Consider the following 27027-nt stretch of genomic DNA (forward strand, 5'->3'; position numbering starts at 1 on the left):
TTGGTACCCTTCTAGTTATTTTTCTCTCTCTCGTTGCTGGTCTCTTTTCTGATAGGTTATGGACATTTAGCGACATAATGTCCTATCTTTTTGTAGTTAAAGAATGTGAAAATAATCTTACTCTTGTACTTCCCTTTTCTTCTTAACATTCTTTTTGTGAATAGAGCCTCCAACTCTTCTTGTTCAACTTCCTCATCATAAAAACTCTCGATCTTATGTGTCTAGATGTGCTTGTCTCTCCCCTTTCTCTTAGTGTTGCATCTAGTACAACAAAGGCTTCTAATGCAATTTCAACCTTGGGTGGTTGATTGTTGTCGAAGTTGATAAGTTCAAATGTAGTGAATTTTTGTATTAAGGCATCAAATGATACAACCATCTTATCTATAGTTCTTAGCTCTTGAATGGTTAACACTCTTATGGCATACTTGGGAAATAGGGTTCTTGGTGCCTTTCTCACATAATCATCTTCTATTATTACTCCTCTACATCCTTTGATGACTAGCATGCCATGTTCTACATGCATTCCATAGGCCTCAATCTCTTCATCTTCTTGCATCCTCATGTCATCAAACTTTCTTTTGAAACTTTTAGCTTTAGTCTCATGACATTCCTGTCACCACCATGGATGACTTTCACATTCTCCCACATTTCATATGTTGTGTCCAATTCCTCCAAATCTTTAGACTCAGAGTATGACATGGTTCTTGCTAGAGCATCCATTATGGATGTGTGTATCTCCTTCTCCTTCAATTGGTCTGCACTAAGTTGACTAGATGGTTCAACATATTTGACCTCTACATGGGTCTAGTAAGAATCTCCAAAAGTCTTTAGATGAAAATGCATCTTCCTACACCATGAGTTGTAGTTTTCTCTAGAAAATGTAGATGCATCCCTTTTAAACATCTTGATATTTATCTCAAGTTGTTAAATTCTTGTTTCCTAAGGACCTAGGCTCTGATATCAAATTTTGTCCCTACCACAAGTTACTATATTGAGAGGAGGGGGGGTGAATCAATAACTCACTAATCTCAACTTTTTACTTCAGATCACACTTCTCACTTATCTACCGGTTAATGCTATCTATAGCTGAACTAGTCAAGAATAAGAAAAAATACATAACATGAAAATATAAATGCATAACATAATATTTATCTCGTGGAAACCCAACAGGGGTAAAAGCCATGATGTGTGAGCTAGTCCTCACAAGCTTGCACTCTTTTGAAGTGTAGCCAATTAGGAGCTTATCCCTATTAGAAGATTACAATGATACTCTAGGGTGCCACCTTGTTAGGGGATTTTGATGAGGCATGTTAAAGTCTTGCCCTATCAGGAGTAGACTGGTTAAAGGACTTTAGAATATAAGTTAATATGTCACCCTATAAATGGATTTGTATAAAGAACCTCCTAGGGTTCACCCTCAATGAGATTTGTTGTTGTAACTTAGTAAACAATAGAAAATAATCTAACAATTTAGCTACTAAACTTAGCTTGATATAGATCCTTCTTCAAATCTCTTTACTAGTCTAGAACTAAGCTCCACCTTCTCTCACCTTTGCAATATTCAAAATTTGATCACTTGTGTGCTTGGCTGTCCTCACTTATGCATATGATACGCCTTATGTTGTTCACTCTCACTTTCCTCTTCTTAGCAAAATCACTCATTGAAGATGACCTTTCTCTAATCACTCTCCTACACACTATGAGATTTCACTTTAGCTCGACTCTTCTGGTTCTCTAGGTATTCACTTGGTAATCTAACCTTTATTGTTCAAACTCTATTTATTTTTATACTTTCATCTTTCTTCACTTGGAAGACTTGATCTGAGAATTCAAAATTTGAATTCTCACCCTACTATTATCTCGACTTCTTGTTGCATTAGTGTGCCACCCTTGTTAGGTTACAACATGTTTGTACAAGAGTCACATATGTCATGTGTTCCTAACGACTTTTTATTATGGGGAAGAATTCAAATTTGTATTCTTTTTAATGTTCCTTGATCCATTCCCCCATTACCATTAAATGCAATGTTGAGTGCACTCTTACCCTCTACATGACTAGGAATTTACAGGTTTCTTGCTTCATGCTAATCTTGTTGACCCAACTGATTCAACTTACTGTTTTGTCTTCTTGTCCTTCTGCTTTTATTCCTTTTGCCTATGTGGACTTCTCTTAGCATGTTTTTTGTAAGTGGATCACCTTTTTTAGTCACCTCTATTGAGCTTTCGCTTCTTCTCAACTTAGATTACTCTTGTGAGTTAGAGTCGCACATTAGTGTTCTTTGCTAGTTTTGCCTCTATATTGATCTTGATTCCTTCATATGTGTTGCCAAAAATGATGACACCTATGATGAATAGGTTTATCGGTCTATCTACCAATTAATCTTCAAGAGACTTAGGCCATAATTCATCCTCTCACCACCCTTGGTGAGAGGATTTCCACACAAAAATTTGTGTCAATTAATATATTCTCTTGTATGTGGAATTGCATGTTTTTACCTCACTACATTTATTTTTTATTTATCAGTTAAGTGGTTATTATTCAGTTCCTTTATAGTGGTTGTTCATAAAACTAGTTGGAGTTCTTGTCTCCCTTTCCAGTACCAAATTGAACCAACAATTGGTATCAAAGCACATACCCTATTAATAAGAAGCTTGACAACTTAAGGGAAGATCATATGGAAGCTAGCAAATATAAGAAGTAACTTGAGGAATCTCTTGAAACTATTGAGAATCTAAAAGAAAAGTTAAGAGAATCATTGTCAAAGAGAAAAAAACTCATGAAGAAACTCAGTGAAAACCATTAAATCATTGAGAAAATGGATGATTGTAGTGGAAAAAATAGATTTGAAGATACAATTAATGACATCATGACTAGCAATGGGAAGCTAAGAAAATATGTCTCATGACTGAATAAATAATTGGAAGATACATTAGGGAAGCTAAGTCAAGCCTAGAAGGAGAAAGGAAATGTTGCATTAGTAGTAGAGAAAGTTGAGGATGCACTGAGAGAAGTGATATAAGAAAAGATAATTATTAAAGAGGATGTGAGACAAAAGGCTGAACAAACCTATAAAATGAGTGAGGAACTAAAGAGCACCAATGAAAGAAATGAGAATCTAAAAAGGTTCAATGAAAACTCTAAAAAGATAGATGAGAAACTCAAGGCTTAGAAAAATACCAAGAGCAAAACCAATATTGTCTATAGAGGTGATAGCAAGAATGAAAGAGGCAAGTCTTCTAGAAGAAGGATCATAACCATTAAAGACAAGGGAAAAAATTGTCTAACTTTAACAAGCCTAAGAAACCAACTTTTTATTATTTTTGAAAAATAGATCACACTTCTAATGTATGTTGGCATAGAAAGGTCACACCTATAACTTTGAATACCTTTAATGGGTATCGCAATACATGCCATTGGTATTATCACTCTCCTCAATAGTGCAGATCTCATCCAAATGAGAGAATATTTAATAGTTACTATTACTTTGGTAATAAGTATGGGAACAAGAATAAGGTCTGTATCTCCAAGAAAAGATCAAACTGGTCATTTCAAAACTCAACAAACCTTGGTTGGAAGAACAAGATCTCGACATCGATATACTTAACTTGTGGGAATAGTGGATATGCTGTGAATTCCTATAAAATGAAATTAGGCTAGAGGAATCACTAAAACCCATGGAAGGGAATATACATGACCTATGATTGTTGGAAAAAGATAGGGCACCTTGCTAGATCAAGAATGAAGATCAAAGAGAAGACTTGACATACAAAATATGGGCACAAGGGAAAGAATGAGATAGCGGATAAAGAAGAAAACAAAAGGATTTGTAAGTAATCTAGAATAAGAAGGCAGGAGAAAGTGAAAAGGCCAAGACTTCTAAGGCTGAGATCTCATTGGTTGTAAGTTAGGCTTCATAAGAGAATTGAGCTAATCCAAGCTTAAAGGGGTTGTGTACGAAGGCGAACAATTATAAACCAACCTCCTAGTCAAAATTGGTAAATGATGCACCATCAAAGTAATAAGATAGACTGGCAAAGCATGGACTACCTATGCCAAGATAGGAGTATGAAAGGATTATGAATGTTATAGCACGAGTCATTGGCATTAATTTCAATTAAGTGGTAGGTAAGCATTTTTTACCACTACATATTAATGTTAACCTAGCATTAGTTAATGAGGGCTATACATAGGCTAACAAAGAGCCATTTACCACTTTGGGTACTCAAATTATTGAGTTGTGCATTTTTGAAAAATGTAGTTTATCATTTACATGTCATTTATTTATTAAGAGAGTTCTAACCCAAAGGTGTTGAGGTAAAAGTGAAAAAAAAGAAAATGTGACTGCTACTATAGTTCACTAATTAGATAATCGTCATGGAATAGAAAATTCATAAAATTGAACTGATAAATATTGAGGAATTGGATGAACCAAATTATGTGATCACTTAAATAAAGGGAGATGTAGTGAACCAAACTAGAGCACTACCATTGCTACCAACAAATGTACTACTCACATAAGATGTGACTGTGTACTTAAAGGTAAAAAATTTGGAACTAGGACTTGAGAAAATTAGTGAGGTATTTTCTACATTCCTTGATAATGGGATATTGAACTAGAATGGAGACATCTGGTAAACACCACACTATACCATGCAATGGACATTGCTAACTTTTTCCAGATGATTGGGTAAAACTTGTATTAAGAAGAGTACATGGTGAGTATATGTGGGTGGGAAAGCCTTACATGATCACTAAGGAAGTCATTCAAAGGTTAATTGGATTCAAAAACTTCAAAAAAAAGATAAAAGTAGGGGAGCTTCCACATGAAAAATATTTCAAAGCCACTGAAGCAAGCAAGGATGGATGATCATGTGTCATTGATGACATTTTAGACCCAAAAGTGAAGTTTGTAGTAATGGTGATAGCCTACAAAATATATTACTTTGGAAAAGAGAATAGTGTACCTAGTGGAGCAACATATGATGCATATCAAATCATCTACAATAATTCCCCACTTAACCTAAGTAGATGGATACATGTGTAGTTAAAAATTAACTTGCATAAGACCAAGGAAAACTACAAGATACATCGATTCAAGTATGGAGCTATTCTGGTATGTATATTTTTCTACTTCAAAACAAAATTTTTGGGATGACCATCAGTCAATTAGTTAAAGGATGTACATGTCACTGAACAAGTTTACAAGATGTATATGCTACTAGGAGATAAAAGAGATGATCTATGTAGGACATACTTCAACAAATTTCAAAGGGATATGAAGAGAAGGGAAATGATACCCTTTACCCTAGTTGAAGAATAGAAAAAAGAGTTATGTTTTCTAGTTTGCATGGACTTCTACATTATATAGGTTATAGAGCCTAGGATACACTAGCTAACATCAATTTAGTATGATATGACAAAAGAAGAAGCCAGGACTTCTAGTGAGTTATTGATGTCTATGCCTATAGACTCAAAGCTTCCAATGCGTGGAGCAAGCACGATGAGAACGACCATAGTCATTAGATTGAAGAATGACAAAGAAAAAGCATAGAATGATGAAAGAAAGGCAAGTAGGAAGAAAAGTGAAAAGAATGCTCAAATTAGAATGAACAAGAGAGGTAACGTGGAAGAAGAGATGAGACTCACTGGTGAAGAGCCACCAAGTCCACAAAGATAGGTAGATGTTGAGACTAACATTGATTTGAGAAGGGAGACCTCACTTGAACTTGATATGATCACATAGGACACTAGAAGACAAGTAGCCAAGACTATACAAATAGAAAGAGTGGAGACAAATGAGAAGGATAGAATGGAAAAGAAGCAATGAAGAAACCCTATCCAATCCTCAAGAGATAAAACCCACCTATTGGAGAATCATCATCTAGGACATCCAAACCAATGAAGAAAGGTAAGAATTTATTTGCGCTACTTTCAATTTAAGATACTGTAAATGATATAGTGCACAATAGAAATTACAACACTATTAGGTATAGATATTCACTCATGATTGATAAATATTAGAATTGTGTGATTAGTGTTGTTTTTCTTAGTCTAAGGACATATAGTAGAACACCACCACAAACAATAATGATCTCTTGGAAAAATATTTGTCACCTATCATTGAAAAAAATGGCAAGATGGGTTCACAAAACTTAAAATAATTGTAGAAGATGCACTAACAAAGGTTAGGCCAAACTATGCCCCATTAGAAGAAAGACATAAATAGAATCCTACATGGATGAATTTGTCACTTAGGAAAATATTGAACTAGTCATCATGGGTGGAGAGAAATAGTCATTCAAATTGGCAATGAGTTGCTAGACGGTTGTAATAGAACAAATGGAAATACTATGTGCACAAAAGAAGAAAAGAAAGCCAAAGCTCAAGTGTCTCAAAAAGGAAAGGGAATCCTACAACAAGAAGAGAAGAAGAAAATTAAGCTCTTTGGATCCAACATAATAGATGAAGAAGAGGGATATGTATAAGAACTCCTAGAAACACCAGTCAACTTCAATCCTCTCACATAACCAAGGAGAGAGACACACACTACCAATCATAGTGTGGAAGCACCTGTAAAGAAGAAATCCCCCGAGATAATAAATCCACAAACAAACTTATAATTTTATGAACAAATGGATACTAAAAAGGAAGGTAAGTCACCCAAAATGGACTACACTTCAATTGGAGAAGAGAAACCTACAAGTCAAGGAGTGTCATTGGTGCCTCCCACAAGCTCACCTAGAAAAGAATATGAGCTACCACATGTAGCTAATCTAGATCAAATACATGAAAAACAACATGAATCTAGTAAAGATGAAACTAACACACTGGCAAAAGATCCATAAACCGATGTATTCCCAACACCAAAGAAAACATGAATAGGAAATAATGATGCAACAAACATGTTAATATCTCATGGAGATAATGTCTTTGTAGACTAGAAAAGCACAAAAATGGACATGACCCAAACTACACCCTATGCACTTGTAGAGGAAAATATACAATAGGAAGTTAGCAATAACCTACCAATCATACATGCCTCATAAGAGGATTAGAGAATAAATTTGGGCACAACTTGTGAACAAAATAGTATAATATTGTCCAGATTGACAAAGAGGAAACTTAAATAGGATGAGAATAGTACAAAGTAAGGAAGAGGGAAGAATAAAAGATTTCCATCCCCATCCTTATAATCATTAAATACTAAAGATGAAGGAGCACTATTTGAGAGATATGTAAAAGAAGTTGAATACCTTATCAAGGTCCAAGAGGAACTAGATAAGAATGTTGGAAAACTGAAAGAAATGTGTAACAAATAAATTGATGACTATTACAATAGATTATAAGTATTGAGAAGATCTAGGAAGAAGAAAAAATGAGCTCAAATATTGATAAAATCAAGAGATATAACCATGAGGCAAGCCACTAATTCTTAGCATAATGCTAACACTGACCTCATAAGCCAACTTGTTGTAGACTTTGACAAAATCAGTGGTGAGATAGCTATAGGAAAACATAAGGGCTAATAGAAACAAGAAAAATTGCAGAGGAATGACTAAGGAATAGTTCACCCATCTTATAGAAAGTGTCATATTTCCAAAGCTACATGGTAGATTTGGAGAACAACTTGAAGAAATCCCATGAGGAGTGATAGGTTACATGGAACTCATTTGACATTTTGAGAGGTTTTGCAACTATGTGCACTGGTGAAACACAAGAAAAGCTACATATGATCAACAAGATCAAAGTAGAACAAAACAAGTTCACTTCTATGATCTATGAGTTACATTTCTTCCGATTCCCACTAGTAGAAATTATCTAGGAGAATCTAAGAGAAGAATAGATACTACTTACCACTGACCCCATGGATAGATTAGATGTAATCGAGACTAGATTAGAAGAGATAAAATGCATCACACTGGCTATAAGAAAACTCCATGTCTCATGGAAGGTAAAATTGGATAATTCTAAGGCCTAGTACCCCATCATTCTATGACCCTTTGTCATTGATGACAACAAGGGGAAGATATAAAGAAAGGGAGCATACAAGAGGGAGTTGTATAAGGGGAGACCTAAAGAAAGGGAGAGATGTACATAAAAAGGTGAGATGCATAACAAGAACAATAAAATGTGAACAAGAGGAGAAAGGGGAAGAACATAGTTGATTAAGAAATGAAACATAAGGAGAGATGAGCAGTTGTAAAGACACCACAAAGATAGGGGAGAACAAATAGATAGTAAAAAGAAAAGACAAGGTCCAAATTTGCATGATCAGCTAAGTGCATTCACTGTAGAAGGTTCTATTGGTATCATCAGTAGGAAGCCCAAGAAAGGAAAAAAGGATCGAGCCAAGATCAATCATATTTTTTTTCCATCAATGCCAAAACGGGAGATTTTTTACCCTACTAGTCTCAAAGGCATCAAGAAAGATAACTAGTGGTGTTAATACTTTGCACACCAATGTTTCCATTGATTGATAATTGGTCAAGTATGAGGTATACTATCTCCTAATCACTACTAGATATCTACACTAGTCAATTCTAATGTGGAGATGAGGATAAACCAAGAAAACTAATCATATCAAGAAAGATAAGTCATCATCGATGTGACATGAAAAAGTGTACATGACTTGCAACATGATGTGATTGATAGTCAATTGAAATGGAAAAAAAGAAGAATTGATAGATAGACTAAGACCTATCTTATGACTAGAAAACCTACCAATCTAGACCCTATGGCATAGGTGTCACAGTTTTTGTATGAATTATTCTAACATTCAACTCAAATTTTGAATGCATCATATTCAGGAAGTATGTTTTTAGGGTTTTGTGACTCAAAGAAGAGAACATATATATGATTTGAAAAATTCATTTTTCTATTAATGGGATTGAATGGTGTGGTGGATATATATGCTAAAGGAGAATAAGAAGTATTGAACATAAGAGAGGTGTTATAGAAATAGAGTAAAGGAAAACAACCAAGCCAATGTAGATTAGTGCACTATAGATAGGGAAAAGATAAAAGGAATATGGTGATTTAGCTTGATCGCTGTGAACGTCTACACCATAAGAGAAGATTAGGATATGTTCTTGATATACACTAGAAATCTACATGGAAAGATGTGTAAAATAGATTAGATCAATATTCTGATTTCTCTCTAATCGTTACAATCAATTTTTAAGCTCTTAACTAAGCACTCTTCAATAGCAAGCATATTTCAAGTCCTCTAACAAGGTACTTCCCAGAAAAAGAGTCTAAATCCTTTAACAGGGTATCATGAACAAGATGTTGTAATCCTAACAAATTAAAAAACATTCATAACTAGATGTGTTCTCAAAATGAACAAAGTTATAGCTCCTAATGGGGCAACCTTTTATCTACAGTAATAGGCTAGTGGGTATATTATCCTTACCATGGTTTTGGTCCTCTCACTAGGGTTTTATATTTAAAAATATGTGTCACTTCATGTATGCTCTTGTGTGTGAGATTGCATGTTTTTACCTTACTGCATTTATCAATTTTTATCAATTAAGCGATTTTTATTCACTCTTGTTAGAACGATTATTCAAAAAAGTGGTTAGAATGTTCACACTGATTCACCCTTCTTTTTAGTACCATTGGGACCAATAGATCCTCCATCACATTATTTTATTATATATTTTTTAATAGATCATTGATCATTTGATATGATCAATCACTATCAATTATCCTATCTTCATTATGACTCATACTAGAGGCAAAATCTTTCTCATCGCCTTCACTAGGATCTTATTGACTGCAACGAACTCAACATATTTTTCTTTGCTTCTATCATAATATTCATTGGTAACAACTTCCTTTAAAATGTAGTAGTCCTTCTTCTTCCCTTTATTTTTTGTTTCCTTTCCCTTTTCCTTATTTTCCTTTTCAAGGCATTTGAGAGAAATATTTCTAATCTTGTTGCACAAGAAACACTTCAAATGTAGTATACCTATGTATTTCTCATTTCCAAAAGAAGCCTCCTAGAAAGTAATATTTATAGTTACTCATGTTCCTTTTCTCCATCTAAAATAAATTCATAAATATTAGAACCATAAATAGATGAACTAGTAAAAATATACCTTACTCTTTTTGTAGGAACAAGTTCATAAATACTTAACATAAATGCTATCAATTTGCCTATTAATGAATCCAATGTGATTGTACTATTGCTTAATAATTTGAGCTCTTGAATAGATGAGATTATAATAGCATACTGAGGCAACAAGGTTCTAAGTTTTTTACTTACTACAACATGTTATTCAAGGGTTCCACCAACACCTCTGATAGAAAAAACTACACCTTTGATCATTTGGTCATCAAACTTTCCTTTCAAGATATCCACATTTTCCCTTTTCACATATGAATCTCTTCCATAGACTACCTTAAATTACTCCCAGATGTTATGAGAAGCGTCTAGGTCTTTGACGTCTATCCATTCTACACCTTAAAGAGTGCTTGTAATTTCATCCATGCTAGTTGTGTGTTGTTATGTTTGTAACTAGTCCACATCAAGAATTTTTTTTCGATTAACATATTGTGTGAATACATGATTCCAATGCTTATCTCCCATTCGTTTGAGATAGATATTCATCCCTTGACACCATATTAGGTAGTTTCCATTTGTGAACTTAGGAGCCTCCTAAAAGATTAAATTATTGGGGGTGGGGTGGGATAGGGGGTGAATTAGTAATCAACCATGCAACCTAATTTTCAACCTTTTAACCTTAAATTGATAAATAAATCAAATGCAACAAGTTGATGAATCCATTACATGAAACCATTCACATATTTGACATAGATATTTTGGTTACTAAGAAACCTGTCGTGGTCCCACAATGTACACAACATTTTGAGTCACAAAATGGGGACCCCCTAGTTTGAAAATTTCTTTGAGCCACCTTGTCAAGAACATTAGTAAGTTAGGACCATCCTCTAGGTCTAGGTCATTTCTCAGTCTTTGATGGGGAAATATCAAGAAGATTAGAGAGGTAAAAAATTAGTTCAAGGGGGGATTTTTTCTCACAAGTGCTAAAGCGCACTTGCACACCCCTCAGATGTGCATACTTGCACACCCTCAGAGGTCTGTGCTTCTGCACCCTCTTGGGGTCTACATTTGCACTAGGGTATATAAATAAACCTCAACCTCCCCTTCATTCCTCATTCATTTCTTGCTCCAACTCTTTAGCACACCCTTGCATCCTTGATAGATCCATAGTTGTGAAAGTCCACCAATTCATACCCTGCATTCCAAACACAACCCCTCTTGGAGGTGTGCACCTCCACACTAAGGAAAAAAAAAAGACTATGTTTCCCCCCTCAAGGTACATCACAAAGTGCAGTTGGACAAATGTGCAGGTGCACAATGTGCACAACTGAGAACTTTGTTAGAAAATGCAAAAAAGTAGACGTGCACCTATGTAGGTGCACTAGGTGTGCTAGTGCATAAAACGTGATTTTGAAGGGGGTACTTAGTTTTTTTTAGTTTTGACTATTTTTGTCCAATTTTTTGTTAGTCTAGGTACTGATTGAGTCCCATTTTGCTGTTTAGACATCAAGATACTAATGTTTTTCTCCTTTTGTGTAGATATAATGACATTACAATCTTCATCTATGGCAAAAAAAATTGTACCTAAAATTTTAGCATTCAAATACCAAGGAGCTTTGAAGAAATCCAGATTCAAGGACCAGCATACAAAGATTTGGGACATGGAACTTGGCCATACTGACTAAAACACTTTCTTGACAGTTTGCAACAAATTAAAGGAGAGATTAGAAATGGTGTCAACCTTGATCTAGAGTGGGTTAGTAAATGTCACTTCACACCCTACATCAGTCCAATCCTTCAAAATGATCATGACACTGGCTCAATACTATGTACTAGATGAGAAGGTCACAAACAATATGACTAGAGAGATAGTCCTTGACCTTAGACCATGGAACATAGAGAAGGTTTTCTACCACCAGAGAGTAGACCAATACCTCCAAATATCCTATGAAGGGGAGGATAGATGGTATAGATGAAATGAGAAAGAGGCCAAGGAATTGGTGCAATCCACATTCTTGATTGATAGGTCACCTTTGGGTTGAAGATTAGGAAAGGTGGACATGACCCAGGGGTACATGAAGGATGGTATTGGTTATTCAATTATTCTCCTTAGTAGAGTTATGGGCCTTCCCACAGTAGGACACTTAGAGACATGGATGATGCACTTCATTGAGACCATTAGAACTACCAAAATGCTTATTGATTTGGCCACCATCCTAAGTGACAACTTCAATGAGTAGTTGATCTTGGTCAAGACTAACCCACACTTCTACATGACATCTTATATGGTGTATCTATTGGAAGCCATAACCACAGACTACCCAAGGCTATACATGAAGGGAAGCATGCAAGATGCAAATGCTTGGCCCTATGTGGTATATCCACAATTGGTAAAGAAAAAGCTCTGAATACAAAGTGTGGAATATAGGGTAGTGAATGACGGTTTCATATTCACCATCATTAGATTCATCAAAGGAGATTATGCCAAATGGATGTTAGTAGAGGCAACGGTGAGAATAATTGAATTAGGAGCCTACTACATCTAGTTTAGGACCTTTACCTATCGTTAGGTAGCTAGTACTCTCCTATGCCCTAAGAAGCTCCCAAGGTACCCTTTAGACCAGCTCATACTATTGCAGATAGCTTGCCAACTCACTTTTGCATATGAATGAGTGAGGAAACAACACAAGAAGACATGGATTTGGCCAATTACCATTGGAGTGTTTGAGGTAAAGAAAAATCAAAATATTGCTACCTTCAACTTAGGGTGGGATTAGTATCCCTTGCAGGATTATTAGGCTCCACACCCATATTTTGATAATATTGGGATGGTTCAACATCTAGTGGGAAAGAAGTTAGTACATGAGGAAACCTTGGAAGACCATTAGATGAATATAGTAGATAACTATGATGTCTACATTAAGGACTATTGTAGGATGTCTATATTTGGAAAAAAAGGTGCTCAATATGGAGATACCCTTAAAGGCCATAGAAAAGGATGTCTTAGAGATAATGGATCCCTTGTAAAACATGAATAAAATCTATAACAAGCCCATTATGAATGTTGAAATAGGGTGTGAGGAGAATGATGACATGGATCATCAAGGTAGACATGTCGTGGAATGATGTAGACTAGCTCTACTACCACTAAGAAAGGTATGCTCTGATACCACTGATGTAGGTACGCTTTGATACCACTGATGACGGGCCAACACCACCCATACCAACTCACAACCAAAAATGCAACAATATGGAGATAGAGAGATGACAAAATGCTTCATAAGGCTTCCATTAATACTTGCAATTCATTACAATATCCTCCAAATGAAAGGACTCCAAATTCTTACAATATAAGAGATATTTTCTCTTTAAGAGCTTATACAAGAAATTACATCCAAATAGCTTCTACTTGAAGAGCTTGTCTTGAAGAGCTTCTACTTGAAGAGCTTTCACTTGAAGAGCTTCTACTTGAAGAGCTTACAACTCAAGAACTTCTATTTCTTGAACTTCCATTAGAAGAGCTTCCATTTCTTGAACTTGATTACAAATGATAATAAGCCTTGCTTAAATAGGCACTTCTAACCCAAGACATTACAAACACAACCAATGTGGGATAAAAGGTAAATACAACTACCTTTAAATAAATATTAAATTCCCACCCAAATACAACTAAGCACCCAACAAATATTAAATACATGATTTAAGGATCTTTCCACAAACTTCTAAAATGCCACCTACACACCTCGATTAATGGAATGACAACTATTTTTATTATTTTCTATTTATGCCACCCAGGCACCTTGAAAATAGAAATTCCTCTTTTCTCCATTTTTCCTATTTTTCTATTTATTATTATTTTTCTTCCATTTTCGTAGCATCATGCATCATGGAACTTACAAGGGAATGGACTAGGAAACCATTTCAGATGGATCTAGTTCCCCAAGTCATACCTCTCTAGGCTACAACTAGGCCTAAAAAAGGGAAAGGAACCAAGGTTACAATACCAACCTACCCTGCTAAATCACTAGTGAAGCCAAAAATGGTACATCATCATGAGTGAGAACATCAAGTATTTTGAGACCGACAAAGGAAAAGATAAAGAGGAAAAGGGCAGCCCCAGGGCAAGAAAGAAAGTGGTTGAGGCCCAAGAAGCAGAAGCCCAACAAGAGCTGGAGCAACCACTTGAGAAACCACAAGAGAAATGACTAGAGAAACAAGAGGTAGAACCTCTAGAAGAATAAGGGGTCCCACCACCTAGAACCTCAGAGGAAGAAGCCTCCCTATCGGTGCCTAAGAGATCTCGAACATAAAAAATAGTAGTAGGAATCAAAAGGAGGAAATTAAAGAATAAGAGAACTCCCTCGCCATAAGTTCCAGAGACCATTCCTAAAGAAGAGGATGAGGAAGAAGGGGAATGAATTGAATTTTTCCCCTTGAATAAAAGAAATCACTTGTCTAAGGTGACATAGGAGGAGAGAAGAAGATGCTCAACTCAAGCACCTCCATTTGCCACTAGGGAGCCTATCTAGGTTGAAACTTCAAAAGATGAACAAAAAAAGTGGATAGCTAAGATGGAGGGTGAAGGAGCTAACATTTTTTATCTCTTGTATATTGATTTCATGTCGATAGGCACCGAGGTGGTAGGAGAGAAGATACAAGATACTCCAACAAATGAGTCATTAGGAGAGGATTGGAATCAATTGCCTCCTCTACCTCAAGGACCTCTAGGCATTCCTCTACCATGTTAGTAGCTCCACCTCTACTGACAACCCATGTAGAATAGAAAGACAAGATACATAGGAAGGAGAATATCAATAGTTGCATGTTGATGAAGTATGTAAACAAGGGAAAATAGAAGAAGAAACTAAACAAGTTCCCCTAGATACAAAGGAAAAATCCGTAGCCCAAAAAAGTACATAAACTCCTTGAAGAACTCCCTCAACATGAGAAGACTCTGAAGAGGAGTAATAATGGAAAGGAGCCTACTTCAAAACCAACTTCTTCAGCTAAATACATGTCACCAATGGGGACTACATCATTATGGATGAAGAAGGAGGTCATTTTTCAACAAAATAAGATGGAACTAACATAAGAGGAGTGAATAAAAGATTTGATAAAAATGATAAAGAGGCCTGAGCCACCTAAGGGTGATGCTAGAACACTTGTCTTCATCATGAAGAATCAAGATTAGGATCTTTTACCACATATCACCATTCCTCCTCATTATTCTAACACTGAATAACTCACTCCAAAGGATTACCAAATGAAGGAGGTGATATTGGGAAAACCCACAATGGATATGGAAAAAGTGTTGATCACTACAAGCCTGAAGAAAGTGTTCAAACACATGGATCAGGATGAGTCAGAGCTAATAATGTTGCAAAAGGAGAATGAGCTATTAAGAAGCTACCTAAATGAAGTGGTGGGACCTATTAACTTGGAAAAATTGAGATCTCTCTTGGAGTTGCACTTGGAAGGAATTAGATAGGACTACAAATGGATTCATTTTTGGACATATGTCAGAAATGGTGTCACAATTTTGAAGAGAGAGGAGTGCAAATAATATAGGGAAATTTGAACATGTTGCAAAACATCTAGTCTAATGCCAATAAGTTGGTTTCCATTATAAACCAAGAATTTGGGTTGATGGATGAAGTGCATACATGGGCTAATGATCTGCAAGCTCTTAAATCTATAAAGGGTCAAAGGTACTAGATGTTAATGGATATATACTCAACACAAGAGCTAGATAAGATAGATGATTAGATAGAGAAGATATCCTCAAGGAATCAGGTTATGGAGGGATTGAATGAAGGTATTCATAAAATAAAGAATAAAGCTCAAGAGTAATTTTTGGAAGTGGAAAAAGTACTATAATTCTGCTAGCCTTGAGGTTTTTGAAGATGAGTCGAAGACCAAGCTTTCCTTGGTGCAATCAATAGTTCAACAATTTAGGGATACATTAAAAAATTCTTCATCAGAATATGATGTATGAGAAGCATTCAGAACTGAAGAAGCATTGTTGAAACTAGATACCAAGCTTGAGGATTTTGTAGAAACTAAGCTAAAAGTAAGAAACTACTAGAAAGTAGTTAAGAATAAGTATGATGCATTAGATTTACCAAAAGCTAGTGAAGTTATGGAGATAATAGAGAAGCTCAAGAAAAAACATCTAGACATCACTTTGGTATAAAGGGGAAGAAAACCTAGATGCTGGAAATTCAGTTTTGATATTTAGAAGATTTTTGGAGATTTTTGGAACCTATCACCAAGGTGCATAGGTGTGTTTTTCTCAAAGGTACATCGATAGTTTTGATGAAGAAGCAGTGCATCGATAGTTAACTACCAGTTGCAATTTTAGTGCATTCCATGCATCAAAAACACATTTTGATGACATTTCAACTCCTATAAATGCCTAGAGAAAGTTGAGCTTCCATTTTTAGAGCTCCCAGAGACTTCTAGATCATCTTACAACTTCTATCTTCTTGTTTTCTCATTCTTTTATATTTTTATGTCATGTAAAGGCTCATGCACCCATTAATCAATATAAACAAGGATGGAGACCTACTTAGCAACATTTAGAGAGTCAGTTTCTATATAATTAGATTTGTTTTATTAGTTTTTAGCATAAGTTTGCATTAAAAGAGTTCACACTCCTAGCACAAAGGAAGGAGATGATTTTCATTAAATACATAGATGTAATATGTATTCCAGGCCATTATTTTGATTCAATAATATATGTTGTTGGTGCTCTCATTCTGAGTGTAGTTATTCTTGCCAGATTATGTTATTATTATGAATGCATGTTCATGAATAATAATAGAGCTAGTGGTTTTATTATATTGTTATGATTGTGTGATCTTTGAGTTATGGTGTTTTCCATGTCTTAATGAATTCTAATGTTGTGATGAACTGGAGAAAGGATCATCTTTGTTCTTGCATAGCGTTTTGTCTTGCATGAGTGCACTTTCATGGCCTCATGATTTGATGAAATGTGAAACATATTTTGGTTATTATTGAAGTTCTCATGAAAGATTGCATCAATGGAGTTGAGGATGTGTTGCTCTTAATTTCATTGGTTTCCTATCAGATACTTTCTATAATTTAATTCATAGACGTGTTGTTACTTTGGCTTATGTCCATTAGGAATTTCCCTTTAGAAATTTTCTTAAAATTTCTTGTTACCTTCTCTTTTTTATTTTCTTTTCAAAACACTTGGTTAAAATAAGAATTCATATAGTTGCATTGATAAATTGCAATCATCATAAAACAAAAAATATATCTCTTTATGGTTACATTTCAACAATATGTGTGCAGATTGGTTGAGACCAGCAAAGGCCTCCTCATGAACATACACATTTATCTTTAATTGAGTTACCTGGCAGGTTAAAAAATAGTCATTTGAAACCTTGGAGTTTGTCATTGATCAACTTTTCAAGAGAGATATCTGAGAGGATTTCTATTGTTAGGCATCGTGCAAAACAACCACTCAACAAAACCCAACTTAGAACAAAACTACGATGGGGATCAATACCCACAAATAAATTTATTCTTTTGAAGTACACTTTATTGGGAGCTTAACCCTATTAGGAGTTATAAAGACACTATTCTGTGACTCTAGTAGGGGATTTACCTCTATCCTTGTTAGGAGTAGCCTTGTTGAATGACATTGAACACTAGCTAAAGCGTCACCCTATAAAAGGATTTTCAATAAGGACTTGTTAGGATCTACTTGGTTAAGTGATTTCACCTATTAAAACTATTAGATAATAACATAAAGAATTATATGTGTAAAAACACTATCTCTACCTGATTAGATCCACTTATGCTTAAACTTGCTTCTAATCACTTCTCTTCTTCTTGGCTAATCACACCTTTCACTTCTTCACTACACTAATTGAACCATGATCAATACCACCCAATTCTTCTTCTTTCTTCTATTTATACTACTTTACCCTTTTCTATTGACTCAACTAAACCCTAAACATATTACTATTGTGGAATTCAAGTATCTTGATTAGATCCAACCATCATGAGACAATATCTTATGTTACAAACCACATTACATGATCGTACAAGCTAAATGATATATTTTTTTCTAGAGGCATTTTGATTTTTCATATTCTTCCTCTGCAATATTTCTCACACATTATTCTTGACCAATTTAATGCTAGATCTATTAGAGATAGGAAATACTAGGAGGGGGTGAATTAGTATTCTACAATTTTTTCCCCAACTATGGATATCTTTTACAATCTTAAAACATGCATATATGATTAAATTGAAAAGTAAACATAATAGTAAATCAATACAACTCATAGCTCCATTATTCATCAACTATAGAAATATTAGCCAAGGGAAAAATGTAATGGGGATGGTACCTATAATCACCCAAAAGTGGTCATCTAGAATATGAGCCTCATTTATAATTGATTCTTTTAATTCCAAGAATCTAAGCTTTATGAAGATCTAACAATTGTGATTAAGAAGAAAAGCATGGAAAATTCTAGAGGAGAGGAAATTTTTTTCTATTTAAGGGATGAACACAATGTTCATTTTTTCTAATCAAGTTGAAGAAGTGATAGCTAGAAGGAGAACCAAGTAGAACTACATTGTAAAAATCAAGAAAGAGAAGTATTCAGTGGATGTATGAGTGAGTGGATTAGCCAAAAGGGATCAAAAGGATTGAAAGAGGAAAGAGTTTGAGTGACATAGAGATATTAATAAGCAAGGTAGTGATAAAACCTAACAAATCATTTCAATGTTACTTTCTAACTATCGTAGCAAAAAATCTAGTTACCGAGTGGACCTAACAGTCTTATTGAAATCCTATATGGTGATAGTGTTGAATGTTTTGTAAGTCCTTTAGAGAAGGACACTCTTAGATGTTTCAAGGAGTTATAAGGTCTAGATTATGTTTGGTGAAAATCCTCTAACAAGGTCACATTAATAATGTGTACATGTAATCTTTAACAAGGTTGGATCATAAAAAAGCTCAATTCAAAAGAGTGAAATTTTTGGGTTGTCGGTTCCCAGGTGTTTTTTCTTGCTTAACAGGGTTTCCACATTAAATACTTGTGTCAAAATTGTGGGGATTCTTACTGTGTTGCAAGTTTATTTCATGCTTGTTGTGATGTCAAGCCTAATTAGTCTTGGAGGTTAATTTTTTCCCACTTTATTTCAGTGTAGTTTCTCCCTAGATTTTACTACATGGGTTTGGGGGAAAAAGCCCCCAAGACGAGGTCAAGGGGAAACACCCCTTGCAAGGTCCTAGGGTTGATTGAATTTATTATTGTAAAAGGTATTGGCTGCTATTTTTCTATTGGATGACTTGTTCTAACCTTAATTTTGTAAGCAACAAAAAGCTTGTATAAAATGGCTTAGGGTTAGGGAATTCATAATGTATGATGAGATTGTAGCTTCTTGTGGTGTTATTGAGATGTAAGGGATTAAAAATTATAATTAGGTTGGAATCAAAGGATAATAAGAGTCTTGGACTCGTTGTTTGGTGGGCATAGCCCAAGGATTGGGTGAACCACATTAAATTTTTGTGCCTTGTGTTCTCTTCTATGTGATTTATTATTTTCTAATATTGGTTATATTTGCATATAATTGTTGTTTTTGTCTCATTAATCCTAACAAGTGGTATCAAAGCAAGGTATATTTATTTTAGCTATCCTCTATAGGCAAGTCTCATAGTTGAGTGAGAGTCTCATGGTTGAGTGGGAGTGATGGAAGACATGGGTAAGCTAAAAGTTGAGAAGTTTAATGGGAAGAACTTTCAATTATGAAAAATGCAAATGGAGGACTATCTTTATCAGAAGGATTTATGGTAGCCATTGGAAGGAAAATCCTTGAAATTAATAGCTATGATAGATGAGGACTAGGAAATTTTGGGCAGAAAGGCACTTGGAAGCATTCATTTATGCTTGGGACAATCGGTGGTGTTTAATATTACAAAAGAGAAGATGATGGAAGAGTTGATGCAAACCCTAGCAAGATTGTATAAAAAACCCTTTGCTTCAAATAAGGTATTTCTCATTAAGTGTTTATTTAATATGAAGATGGGAGAAGGTGGATTTGTTGTTAATCATTTGAATGAATTTAATACAGTTGCCAACCAATTATCTTCTGTAAATGTTAATTCTGATGAATAAATTAGGGCTCTCTTGATTTTGTGTTCTTCTCCTGAAAGTTGGAATGGCTTGGTAATGGTTGTGAGTAAATTTTTTTCTCGATCTAATACCTTAAAATTTGATGATGTGGTTGGTGTTACTATGAGTGAGGAAACTTACAAGAAAACCTTGGGAAGATCTACACTAGGAAGTGTTTTGAATGCACAAAGCAAAGGTAGAATGAATGAGAGAGGAACAAATTATGGAAATTATGAAAAATCAAGAGAAAAATCAAAGGGAAAGATATCTCAATCTAGAGGACCAAGAGATTGTTGGTACTATGGAAAAAAAGGGCACAAGAAGAAATATTGTTGGACTCAAAAGAACAATGAAGGAGACAAACAACATGGAAAGAAGGAGGAAAATATGGTAAGTAATAAATCCGAAAAGGATACTTTACTCCTTTCCTTAGAAAATGTTGATGATTCATGTATTTTATATTTAGGGGCTTCATTTCATGCTACACCCCATTGAGGTTATTTTATTGATTATGTCCAAGGAAATTTTGGGTTTTCTTATTTGGCTGTGATGAAACTTGTCAAATTGTTGAAAAGGGAAACATTACAATTAATTTGCAGAATGAGAAGCATTGGCTACTACAAGAGGTAAGACATGTTTAAAGGCTAAATACGAATTTAATTTCAATGGGGAAATTGGGTGATGAGGGTTTCATAGTTACTTCTAATGATAAAAATTGGAAGGCTTCAAAAGGTTCCTTATTAGTAGCAAAAGGTGTGAAAGTAGGCACCTTATATCTTCGTACAAGTCATACTATTCCTTCTACTTTTTATGTTTTAGAGAAAAATGAATGTTCAGGAAAAGTTGTTGCAGTTGAGCAGGAAGAACAAATAGATGGTAAACTCTAATACAACACTATGACACAAGTGATAAAGGTATGAAATTACTTCATTGAAATAAGTTTTTACCATGTCTGGAATGTGTCAATATGGATTTATGTGAATGTTGTGTGTATGGAAAACAATAGAGAGTTAGTTTTGTGAAGAGTATGAAGGAAAATAAAGATGAGAAATTAGAGGTTGTACATACAAATGTATGGGGGAAGGTCATGTATCTTTCCTTGGTGGCTCTCATTATTATGTTAAATTTATTGATGATGCAACTAGAAAAGTATGGGTTAGTCAAAAACTTGATTTATTTCAAACTTTTAAGAAATTGAAATGCTTGGTTGAGAATAAGACTAATAAAAAGATAAAATGTCTTAGATCTGATAATGGTGCTAAGTATAGTAGAAAAGAATTTAAATATTATTTTTCTACTAATTGTATTCGTAGATCAAAAAATATTCCAAGGACTCCACGAGAAAATTGAGTGGTTGAATGCATGAACAAGACAATGATGTAGCAGGTAAGGAGCACAAGGTTACATGTTGGGTTGCCCTTAAACATGTGGGAAAAAGGTTGTCAATATTATTGTATATTTGATCAATAGAGGTTCTTCTACTCCTTTGGGTTAAGGTATTGCAAAGAAAGCATGGTCTGGTAAGAAGGTGAGTTATTCTTTTCTCATAAGCTTTAGTTGTGAAGCATTTGCACATATAGATTCTAAAAATAGAACTAAATTGGAAGCTAAGTCAAAAAAATGTGTATTTTTTAGATGATACTGATGAATTTGGTTATAGGCTTTGGGATTTTGAAAATTGTAAAATTATTAGTAACAAGGATGTCATACTCAATGAGAAAGTGTTGTACAAAGATTTGTTGCAGAAACATGAGAATAAATAAAATGATTATGTAGTGTTGGATGGTACTAAAAAATATGATGTTTCAACAATCTCTCATACTCTGCAACAACTCCAACAACAAATGCCACATACTCTAGTAAGTGTTAGATGGTCAACGAGGCTAAGTAGACCTCTAGATTGATTTTCTCTCTCTTTATATTCTATTTCAATAATATATGTTGGTGAACCTGAATGTTATGATGAAGCTATGCAAGTGAATACTAAGATTCAGTGGGATTCTGCAATGAAAGAAGAAATGGACTCCTTACTAAAAAATTAGACTTGAGATTTATGCAAGTTACTTGCAGGTAAAAGGGATTTACAAAATAAATGGGTTTACAAGTTGAAAGAAGATGATGGAGGTAAGACATGATTTAAAGTTGGGTTAGTTTTAAAATGATTTGAATAGAAAAATGGCAGTGATTTTGATGATATATTTCCTCTTGATGTTTAAATGACTACTATTCACAGTATTTTAAGTATTGTGGCTATTGAATATTTTTATTTGGAATAGCTTGATGTTAAAATAGATTTTCTTCATGGTGATTTGGATGAAGAAATATATATGGTACAATCACAAGGATTTGAGGTCAAAGGCAAGGAGAACTTAGTGTGCAGATTGAAGAAATGTTTATATGGCTTGAAGCAAGCACCTCAACAATAGTATCTTAAATTTGACAGTTTTATGCATGAGCATGGATACACTAGGTGTCATTCAAATGATTGTGTTTATTTTAAGAGGTTGAATGATGATAGCTACATTATTTTATGTTTAGATGTTGATGATATGCTTCTAGTTGGGGCTAATATGGATCACATAAGAGGTTAAAATAATAGTTAGCACATTCATTTTCTATGAAGAATTTGGGGGTAGAAAAACCAATCCTTGATATAAAAATTTGCAGTGATAAGAATAACAGAAAATTGACATGATCACAGATTGATTATATTGAGGTGTTACAATGCTTCTCTATGGAGAATGCCAAAGTTGTTAGCACATATTTTTGCCTAGCAATTTGAAATTGACTAGGGAGATGTGTCCTAAGATAGAAGAAGAAGATGATAAGATATCCAAGGTACCTTATGCTTCGGTGGTAGGGAGCTTAATGTATGTCATGGTATGTACTAGGCTAGTTATTACAGATGCAATGAGAGTTGTTAGCTAGTATATAAGTCATCCTAGGATTGAGCATTGGAATGTAGTTGAATGGAATCTCAGGTATCTGAGAGGAAAATCTAGTAAATTTTTACATGTTGGGGCCTCTACTACTAATTTAAAGGGCTATGTTGACTCATATTTGGTAGAAAATCTTGATACTATGTAGAGTACTATAGGTTATGTATTTACTATTGGTGGAAAAATAATGAGTTGGATTTCTTAGTTGCAGAAGGTAAATGTTTTATCCACTATAGAGGTAGAGTATGTTTCTACAACAAAGAAAACCAACGAGATGATATGGCTTTAGATCTTCATGGAAGAATTGGGACACCCATAGAGGGATGATTATTTTTTTATGAATAGTCAGAGTGTCATTCATCTTGCAAAAAATTCTTCTCTACATTCAAGGACAAAGAACATATAGTTGTGATACCATTTCATTCGACCAATTTTGGATGATGGATGGTTAAAGTTAAAAAAGATACATACATATGATAATCCAATAGATATGTTTATCAAGGTTGTATCAAGGGAGAAGATGAGCTCCTCTTCAACTTCAGTTGGTCTTCTAGACTTAACAGAATAAAAGAACAATAAAGTCTTGGGTGGGTTTACATTCTAGTGAGAGCTACAATTTAATTGGTGCTATGATCAATCTCCAAATGGGATGTTATTTTTGTGGAGTCTAATTAGTCTCCAAGTGGGAGTTTTTTTGATGTGGAGCCTAATCAGACTCAAAGGTTAAATTGCTCCCACTTTATTTAGTGCAATTTTTTCCCAGATTCTACTACAAGGGTTTGGGGAGAGTGCCCCTTGCAAGCTCCTAGGGTAGAGACCCGGATGTTCTCCCTATTGTAGTATAGGGTGGGTTCGAGGTGTAACAACCCCAAAAACTTGATTGACTTTATTATTTTAAAAGATGTCTACTTTTATTTTTCTATTGAACAAATTTTTCTATCCCTAATTTTTGTAAATGGTAAAAATATTGTTTAAAATAGCTTAGGGTTAGGGATTTCATAATGTACAATGAGATTGTAGCTTCTTGTAGCAAAATTGAGTTATAAGGGATTATAGATTGTAATCAGGTTGGAATCATTGGATAATAAGAATATTGGACTCGCTATTTGGTGGACATAACGTAGGGATTGGGTGAACCACATTAAATCTTTGTGTCTTGTGTCATCTTCTATGTGATTTATTATTTTTTGAAATTGGTTATATTTGAATGTAATTTTTATTTATGTCTCATTAATCCTAACAATGTTTACTATTTATTGTTGCAACTCGATACAAGTTGGAAATTTACTTTGATATTCAGTATAGTAAGTTGATAGTTTGATTCGAAGTTTGTATCAATTTATGTTATGATGTTAGATATAGTTACCAATTTAATGATCTAAATTATTAAAGAGTTTGAGTGTGGGAAAAACATTTTTAAGGCCTGTAGGATAATTAGTTATAACTAGTTCTCCCCCTTTCCCCAAACCCCTGATCCCTCCCCCCCCTTTCAATTATATAATAATAGAAACAACATGTTTTTATCAGAGGTTGAACTAAAATAGTAAAGGAAACATTAAAGGATGATGATTTGAGGAAAAAAATCAAAGAGGAAATTGATAAAATTGAGGGAAAAAACATGGTCTTTGGTACCCAAATCTAATAATAAAAATTGTCGAAAATGTAATGACAAATAGGTTACTGAGAGGCGGGGTGTGTGAATTGGGAACATCTAAAACTTTTCCCACTTAGAAAAATTCTTCTTTACTTCATTAGATTATCTAATCTATTTTCATGCATGAACATAAATCAATAAAGAAATTAACAACATAACAATTTGACACAATATTTGGTAACCTAGAAAGCCTCCAAGGAGAAGGTAGAAGTGAGGTGGGGATGACACCCACAATGCTTCACTACTGTAGTAATAAAATTGGCATATTAGAGCTTACAATTGATCACTTCTAATGATCTACTCTGTTAGGAGTATAAAGGACTATTAGGTCCACCTTGTGAAAGAATTTTACAATACAATGAAGTATTTACACTATTAAGACAATAGGTTCACCTGGTTAGAGGATTTGACTAATGCACTTGTTACGATGAATCAACAGGTTGATCTTTTCTTTGCAACTCTATTTTTTGAAATAGATCCTTTGAATAATATGATCACTTGACTATGATGGATGAGTCTCTTCTTTTACCTTTATACTGCTAGGTAGCCTACTAAGCAAACTGCTCTTTCATATTCCTTGTTCGCATGAATCTACTTCAATGATTCATCTTCCATGTATTCCACACATTACACCTTAGAAAAGCTAATTTTCCTTCCTTATATGTCCATCAAAGAATAAATTCATACCAAGTCAACTCACACAAGAAATATATTCATAATAACTAAATTATACCTTTAAATTGGACAAATATTGATGCTTGGGCAACACTATGCACTTTAGTGTTATGTTGATTCTTGGGCAATATAGTAAGCTTGAGTGATACTCTAGCAAATAGGTAACACTAGATTCTTGGGTAACACTTTGGCACTTGGTTGACTAGAGCATATTGAATTGAATTGGTAGCTTGGTTCATACTGAGAACTGCGAACTTGGTTCACATTGGAAAATCTGACCCACACTGCTAACACTGATAACTTAGTTTATATTATGATCTTAGTTAACACACTATATCCTTGAACATCTCAGACTACAATGAAATATGTTGTCTGATGGAAAGCTCGATTGTAGTATTAACCGACCTTCCTGGATAACTTAAGTGTTTTGTTGCTAATTAACAATATGTCTTGCTAAGGGTCAATAATCTCCCCCTTTAGCATTAGTGATAGAAACACTTACCTTTTTTAGTTCTATCAGCAATGCAAAACTTCTTAATCAATTTTTTTTTATATGTCAAACTCCCCCTTTCCATGTGCTTAGTTCTGCAACTTGGTAAAAACTAAAAATTGTGGCTCAATCACAACTGATTTGAATTTTGAGTTTTTTAAAATTGTTTTTGTTTATCTTTACATCTTCACATCTACTTTATATATAAATATACATTTCCCTTGTACATTTTCCTCTTGTATATTATCTACTATATTCTCCTGCTTGTTATTTTACAAATGCCATAAACATATCTTTACAAGGTAATACCAAAATGATTGAGGAAATCATGATACACTTTCAAAATTAAAGATGGTTTTATCCCAATTTTCTTGTAATACCTTCAAAATGTGTAGTTCAATATGAAGTTTAGTTGATAACTCCATCACGAGATCTACAATTGAGAATTTTGTGTTATGAACTAGTGTCTTTGCATGTGTGAGATGTTTTTGCGTCACATCCATGTGAGGAATTATCATAAATTAAATGTTTGATATTGTTTCCTTGATTCTTGCTTCCTCTCTCAATAACTCTACCTGTAACTCTATCAAAAATCTAACCTTCACATAATGATTGGAGCTATAACTTGGGTCAAGTGCTAATTGACTAACATTGTTCTTCAAGTCTTTATTAATCTTAGTCACTCCATCCTTTATTTCCTTGGTGAAAATTGAAGTATCACATAATTTTGTAAATAAAGAGACAACATTATTTACAAATCCCTCTAATTTACCAGTGAGAGTGGACAACTCCACTTGATCAATGGAAATTTTATTTGCTACATAAAAAAAATTGATTAAGAAGTTTTGCATTGCTGATAGAACTACAAAAAGTAAGTGTTTTTGTCACTAATGCCAAAGGGGGAGATTATTGACCCTTGCAGAGACATATTGTTAATTAGTGACAAAACACTTAAGTTATCCAGGAAGGTTGATTAATACTGCAATCAAGCTTTCCATCAAACAACATGTTTTAGTGTAGTGCAAGAAGTTCAAGGATATATTATGTT

This window comes from Cupressus sempervirens, chromosome 7 (assembly GCF_028749045.1).
Source record: "Cupressus sempervirens isolate cs-2001-9-10 chromosome 7, ASM2874904v1, whole genome shotgun sequence".
NCBI classification, from domain to species: domain Eukaryota; kingdom Viridiplantae; phylum Streptophyta; class Pinopsida; order Cupressales; family Cupressaceae; genus Cupressus; species Cupressus sempervirens.